General features: G+C 38.7%; 1 protein-coding gene across 3 annotated transcripts in view; it reads right to left on the bottom strand.

Moving 5' to 3' along the window:
• The window catches only part of LOC106521552 (guanine nucleotide-binding protein subunit alpha-11), a 51418-nt gene that overhangs the window by 29258 nt on the left and 15741 nt on the right, over positions 1-6419 (bottom strand). The window contains exon 1 of one of the 3 annotated variants that reach the window (XM_014014187.1): positions 1921-1930. The exons of the other annotated variants lie outside the window; for them this stretch is intronic. The gene's annotated coding sequence lies outside the window, so the exon portion shown is untranslated. Of the gene's footprint in view, positions 1-1920; positions 1931-6419 lie in introns of those variants that run through there. 3 annotated transcript variants of the gene reach the window in all.

Raw genomic sequence — 6419 nt, forward strand, 5'->3', positions numbered from 1 at the left:
ACACACACACACACACACACACACACACACACACACACACACACACACACACACACACACACACACACACAAAGGGGTGCACAAACAGACAAGTTACATCTGTTTGTGGATTTCCCCATGACTTCTGCCATTCCAGCCGTCTGGCAGTAGTTTAATAGATGTCTAATGGAGGAAATGCAATAAGAATATTGGGCCTTATGCAAGAACCTTAAGTTGTGCGTACAAGTGATTTAGGAGAACTTGTGGCATTCACCAACTTTCTCGTATTGTAAGATTATTTTCAGATACGAACAAAATTCACGAGTGGTCCAGACCTGTCGTATATATTACCAGCAGTCGGTCTGCTGTTGTCCAGATGGATTTCTCTCATTAATAACTTTATATTTCATTAGTTTGAAGATATTTTGAGTTTAAAATAAATCACACTCCATAATTATATTGACAGTAGGTTATTCTGCTTGAACTGGAATTAGATTTTAAATGTAAGTAACGACATAAATTGGTTAGGTTAAATTAAATTGGCTATTAATACAGTTGTATAGCATTACAATATTAATATGAAGATCTCAAACTAAAAACCAACTTAAATTATGCTTTAACTGAAGTTTGGAGACATTTTAAAATGCTTTCTTTCAGAACCGCATCTGACGCGACGGTTGGGAAGGGGGAGATGTCCAGGCGGGGGGTAGCAGTGCGCAACTGCTCTTCTTTTGAATATATGAAAATTATGTAAAATAGGTGTTTACACTTAAATTAAAAATATTTGACCAAAGAAAATCCGGAGCAGGACTAGAGAGATAAATATGATTTAGATTTTTATTTCTGTGTCTGTATACAACCCAAAAGACATGACATTAACAGCAGTTGTCATTTAATTCCTCGGCTTTAGCAGGTCTGACGCTGGTAAAAATTACAGATTTTTTTTTCTGGATCTCTGAGAGCAGGACTTCAATCTCTGAACTCGTAAAGTTCTTTTTATTTACTTTGCAATGTCATTTATGAATGGACACTTCCTAGTATGTGAGGCAGGAAATGTTTATCCTTATATGGTGCTTTTGGGGTGGTAATTATGTAAATCACCTCTCCCCGTGCACGAGCACCTGATACGCAATCATCAGTTTACGCAGCTCATTTACACACTTTTCCTGAAGATGGAAGAGTTTGCTGTATCTGACGTGGCTTGTTTGTACGAACCCTTCGTATGAACAAAAGAGAAATTTAGGGTAAGAATACAAAAATGTTCATGCATGAGGTCCAAYGTGCCTCAACAACTGCACCCCTACATTCACTCAAAAAAAAAAAAACTGAAGAGAATTGTGGGTGAGAAGTGAAACATCTTCAAAAAACAAAATCAAGAAGTTCAACTACCTTTTAACAAACTCTTAGAACTAACTAAAGGCTATAGTTTATCAAAAAATAATACTGCCCAAGTGTATTCAGAATTTAAAAATAAATATTTTGAAACATAAATTTCCCATGATTGCATAAGTAATATACAGTGATGTTTTGAAGTTTTAATAATGCAACATGCAAAAACATGTTCACTTTACCTTTTTTTTATTTATTTTTTACATTTGAGCATTTATATTAAATGTTTCAACCAAACATACAATTAAACSAAATGGCTACACCTGATTGCAGGAGTCTTTATTTCACACCTATAAGCTGCCCTTTCCAGTCTGTTGCGGGTAGTGTATACTGTAGGTAGACAGTCATAGGCAGCCTGGCCCTGTCCACCCACGCTGTGCAATACACAGCAGGACTTCAGTTCAGTATGTCCCAAAGCAAGAAGATGTCCGGTGTTGCCTGATCCTCTTAGTGTGACTATAAATCACATCTGTAGATGACATGAAGTACCAGCTGAGCAAAAGCTCAGACTGATTGTTTTTGTTAGAGTATCTGCAGGCACTCAAGTCAGAACCAACAGCAGCAGCTTTTGGTTTCTAACAACTCATATTAGAAAACTTTGTCTCCACATAAATAAACCGTGCACTGTAAATTACCTGAGTTGGGGATGAGTCTTCACCTCAAACGAAGGAGTTCAAGTATTGGCTGTAATAATTATGGGCCGGCATTTTTTTAGTCCAGAAAGAGGAAGCTCTATTGATTTAATGATCCATATACATCCCAATCCTCAATCAATATTATTAATATCGCTTATCGAGCTGGTATTTTAACGATACTCTCATTGATGCTTTTTCTGTGGGATGATCGTGCAGAGGGAGCTGAGCTGTGAGGTGAAGCTCTCCGTTCACCAGTCGGCATACGTTCCTACCCTCAGCTGTGGTCATGAACTTTTTGTAGTGACCGAAAGAAAGAGATCAGAAATACAGGCGGTCAGAATAAGTTTTATCTGCATGGTGGCTGGACTCTCCCGCAGCGATAGAGTGAGAAGTTCAKTTATCCAGGAGAGACTCGGAGTAGAGCTGCTGCTCCTTCTCATCGAGAGGAGCCATTTAAGGTGGTTCATCTGGTAAAAATGCCTCTTAGGGCACCTCCCTAGGGAGGTGTTTCAGGCACGTCCAACTGGGAAGAAACCCTGGGAAGACTCAGTCAGGAAATGCTGAAAAGAGTGGCTCTTGACTGGCCTGGGAACGCTTTGGCTGGCTGGAAAATCTTAAGTGTTTGCCGACTTTCAAACTTAAGAAGTTTTAAATGTGAAATGTTTAAACCTCAGTGTCAAAATTACTACCAATCTATCATAAATAGATTTAAATCTTTATGATCTTGTTAGAATGCTTTCTGTATTTTAACATCACAGGGGACTCGCAGGAATACAACTATTGTATATACAGAGAAAAATGTGCATATTTGGTAAATATGGTCTTTTCTCGTTTTTGTTTTTTCTGATCTCGTTTGCTTCATTTTTGTAGGTCCTCAACATGCCAGCTGTTTAATGAACCAAGACCATATTAGGACCATGTGTGTCAATAATACCTCTGACACGCACTAACATGAGAGGACTGGGCAGTCCTTCACAGATCTGCCGAAACTCTGGGTGTGTCAACATCAGTTTGCTCAACCAACAGAGCAACCCGACAAACAGTGAGGAACTACAAACACCTGCTTTGTCTTCGTACCTCACGGTGAAACTCAACTTTTCAGCTACAGCTGAGCAGAACTAATTAAACTTTAAGATTTAAATAAGATGGATATTTTTGAGAAACATAAAAACACGTATAAAAGTGGAAGAAAAAAAGTTTGAAATTTGTTTATTAGTTTACAATTGTGCATTTTGTGAGCCTTCTGTGTCTGTATTTAAAAGGTCCAGTTTAGCTCTTTAAGTGTTGGAGGATAGGCTTCATTTATCGGAAATAATTTAATTCATACAACACCCTGATAAATATATATTAGGAATGCGCGATATAAACGATATAAGGTAGAAACTATATAAATTTGTCCAATGATAGAGGTCTGTAGTCTACCGGCCAACCGCGCAATTCTTTTTGATGACTGAACCGGCTGGAGTCAAAACAGAGGATGTGGGAAGCAGCGTGGGTGAGAGCGCAAATGAAGAGGGGGGAAATGTTAAATGGTACTGAACTTATAGAGCGCTTTTCAAGTCCCTCCGGACCCCAAAGCGCTTTACACTAACAGACATTCACCCATTCACACTCACATTCATACACTGATGATGGCAAACTACACTGTAGCCACAGCTGCCCTGGGGCACGCTGACAGAAGCAGGGCTGCCATGCACCAGCGCCACCGGACCCTCTGACCACCATCAGTCGGCAAGGTGGGTGAAGTGTCTTGCCCAAGGACACAACGACTGAGACGGCTGGATGGGGGATTGAACCAGCGACCTTCCGGTTCCAGGACGACTCCCCTAACCACTCCGTCACAGCCGCCCCATCTTATCTTATACTCCTTATATGGTTCATGCTACCAATTTGTCCACATTTGAACATTATAAAAGTAAACCCTAAATTTTTATTGAGCTTTATAGAAGAAAGGCAATGTATGTTGGAATTTGGGGCTGTAGCTGCACATGCACCCCTGAAAAATTCCACTACGATTTTCTAATTGTCGTTATAGTGTGTGAAAAAATTGGATAAATGACTAATCAGTCAAATATACATTTGTCAGACATAATTTTTTGACTAAATCAAACAGTTTAATCAAACAGATTAATCTTCTTCCTTTTACTAAAAGACTTCCTCTTAATGTCCCTCTTAAGAAGGGAGTTCCCACCACTGCACGGTTTTCCTCCCCTGCCGGTGTTTTTGGACAGTGTAATGTGGCACAAGAGCACTGAAAAACCTTTCTCGGGCTTCATCCGATACTGCTGTGACTCTATGGGCCAGGATCCACACACAGCTCAAACAAGGAGCTAGTCTTTCTGTAGGAAAGGTTGAGGCCCACTGATGTGATTTATCAGAACATAAATGATTTATTGTGTTTAACAGCAAAGATGCTCCCCAAGATCTGACTGGTCAGGAAGGTGGGGCAGGGAAAGGGAGAACAAAGTGTGCATGTCGTCGTGAATCCAATGTCATGGAGAGCATCCATCTGTTGTACTTTTTATTTCTACTCATTCACACGCACGCACACACACACACACACACACACACACACATACACACACACACTCACACACACATGTTCTTTTGGAAGCTCGGGAGAGAAAAGACAGAGCTCTGTTTTGATGCCAGAGCTTGGGCTCAGGTCAAGACTCAGTTCGCTGTAATCCCTCTCAGGTGATGCTGTTCACATTCTGCTATTTCCAGCTGATCTGCTTAAATATGCTGTCCTCCTAACCCCCTAAAAAAGACTCTGCCTCTGCTCAACCAGCAACAAGTTTCTGAAACACAGAAAAACAAAAGTCCACCCTTTCAAAATATAAATTGTGACCAATTCTGTGTTCATATTCCATTTTTCAGACGGAATACGAACACAGGACTAAGATCACCTGGATTAGAGGGGCATCATGAGAGAAGGCTGACGAGCCATCCGCGGGAATCCACCCCCCCCCCCACCCCCCCAAAATGCAAGAATAGTAAGGCTGGTTTGAAAGCAGTTTCTTGGAGCATTCCTTCTTGTCCCTCTCAGACACTTAATCATCTTATAATATTGCACCAAAGTACTGGNGTGTGTGTGTGAGTGAGTGAGTGAGTGAGTGAGTGAGTGAGTGAGTGAGTGAGTGAGTGAGTGAGTGAGTGAGTGAGTGTGTGTGATATTTGATTTAACCAGGTAGATCTCCCTTAAATTTAGATTTTTATGGGAGACTTAATTGTCCTTTAAAAAAAGGAGATTTTAAGGTCTAAATTTTTTTACCTATACATATTTATTCCACTCAATTAATGTGTGATTTATTTATTTTCTATTAAAAGTTTTATATCGTGATATATATCGTTACCGCCACCCATCATAATGTATATCGTAATATGAATTTTTTTGCCATTTAGCACATTCCTAATATATATACTTCATTATTTAGAACTTAAATGGTATGCTGTTTGTTTTTAAGACCAATAACAATTTTCATTTCAGTTTGTAGCCTTAAAGCTACAAATGGGGCCTATTTCAGGTCATATTTAATCATTTAAACCACTCAAAACTTCAAATTTAAGTAAGTGAAAGTGAAATTATTATAGGCTTAAAATATATATTTTAAATAGCTATTAAATATATATATTTAGAGCTTTACTATACCAATTGAATGTAGTTGTAGCAGACTCAAATCAGGGTCCTAATTTGCTATTATACTTAAAAAATGAAAAAAAAAAAAAACAAGTTTAACTCTTTAAATAATCAACTCAAAAGAAAAAAATCACCTGGCACAGCAAAGCATCATTTAGCATCGTCTCCTGATAGCAAGAAGGTCGTAGGTTCACCTTCCAGCCTTTCTGCATGTTTTCATTGAGTGTGCACAGATTTGTTACTAGTATCCCAAGTTCCTCCTACAGACTAAAAACATGCATGTTAAAGATAATTTAAAGTTACCAATTTACCTTGATGGGGTGAGTGTAAATGCATGTCTGTCTCCATGTGGCCCTGTGATGAACTACTTCTCATCCCACACAATGACTGCTGGAGGTACACACCAGCCTCCCCATGACACGGAAAGTAAAAAAATTTTAAAAAGCACGTAAAGAAAATAGATGTATGAATAAATCAAATATTCACACAGAGTTTAACAACCGGTTTACTGGGAAAAATAATTTGATAGGTAGACATAGGTTGACATGTAGTTTAGACTAGATGTGATTTATTTTGGCCAGTATTAGCAAACATTTTGTCTCACATTAAAGTTTTTAGCTCAAACCCACAGCAAAATTTAAAGATGTAAGGAAAATAAATATTCGAGTCAAACTTAATTCCTAATGAATGGAGTTCAAGCAGATTCAGAACATACAGTTGTGGTCAAAAGTTTACATACACTTGTAAAAAAACATAATGTTATGGCTGTCTTGAGT

The sequence above is a fragment of the Austrofundulus limnaeus genome, unplaced genomic scaffold (assembly GCF_001266775.1).
Source record: "Austrofundulus limnaeus strain Quisiro unplaced genomic scaffold, Austrofundulus_limnaeus-1.0 Scaffold111, whole genome shotgun sequence".
In the NCBI taxonomy this organism is placed as follows: domain Eukaryota; kingdom Metazoa; phylum Chordata; class Actinopteri; order Cyprinodontiformes; family Rivulidae; genus Austrofundulus; species Austrofundulus limnaeus.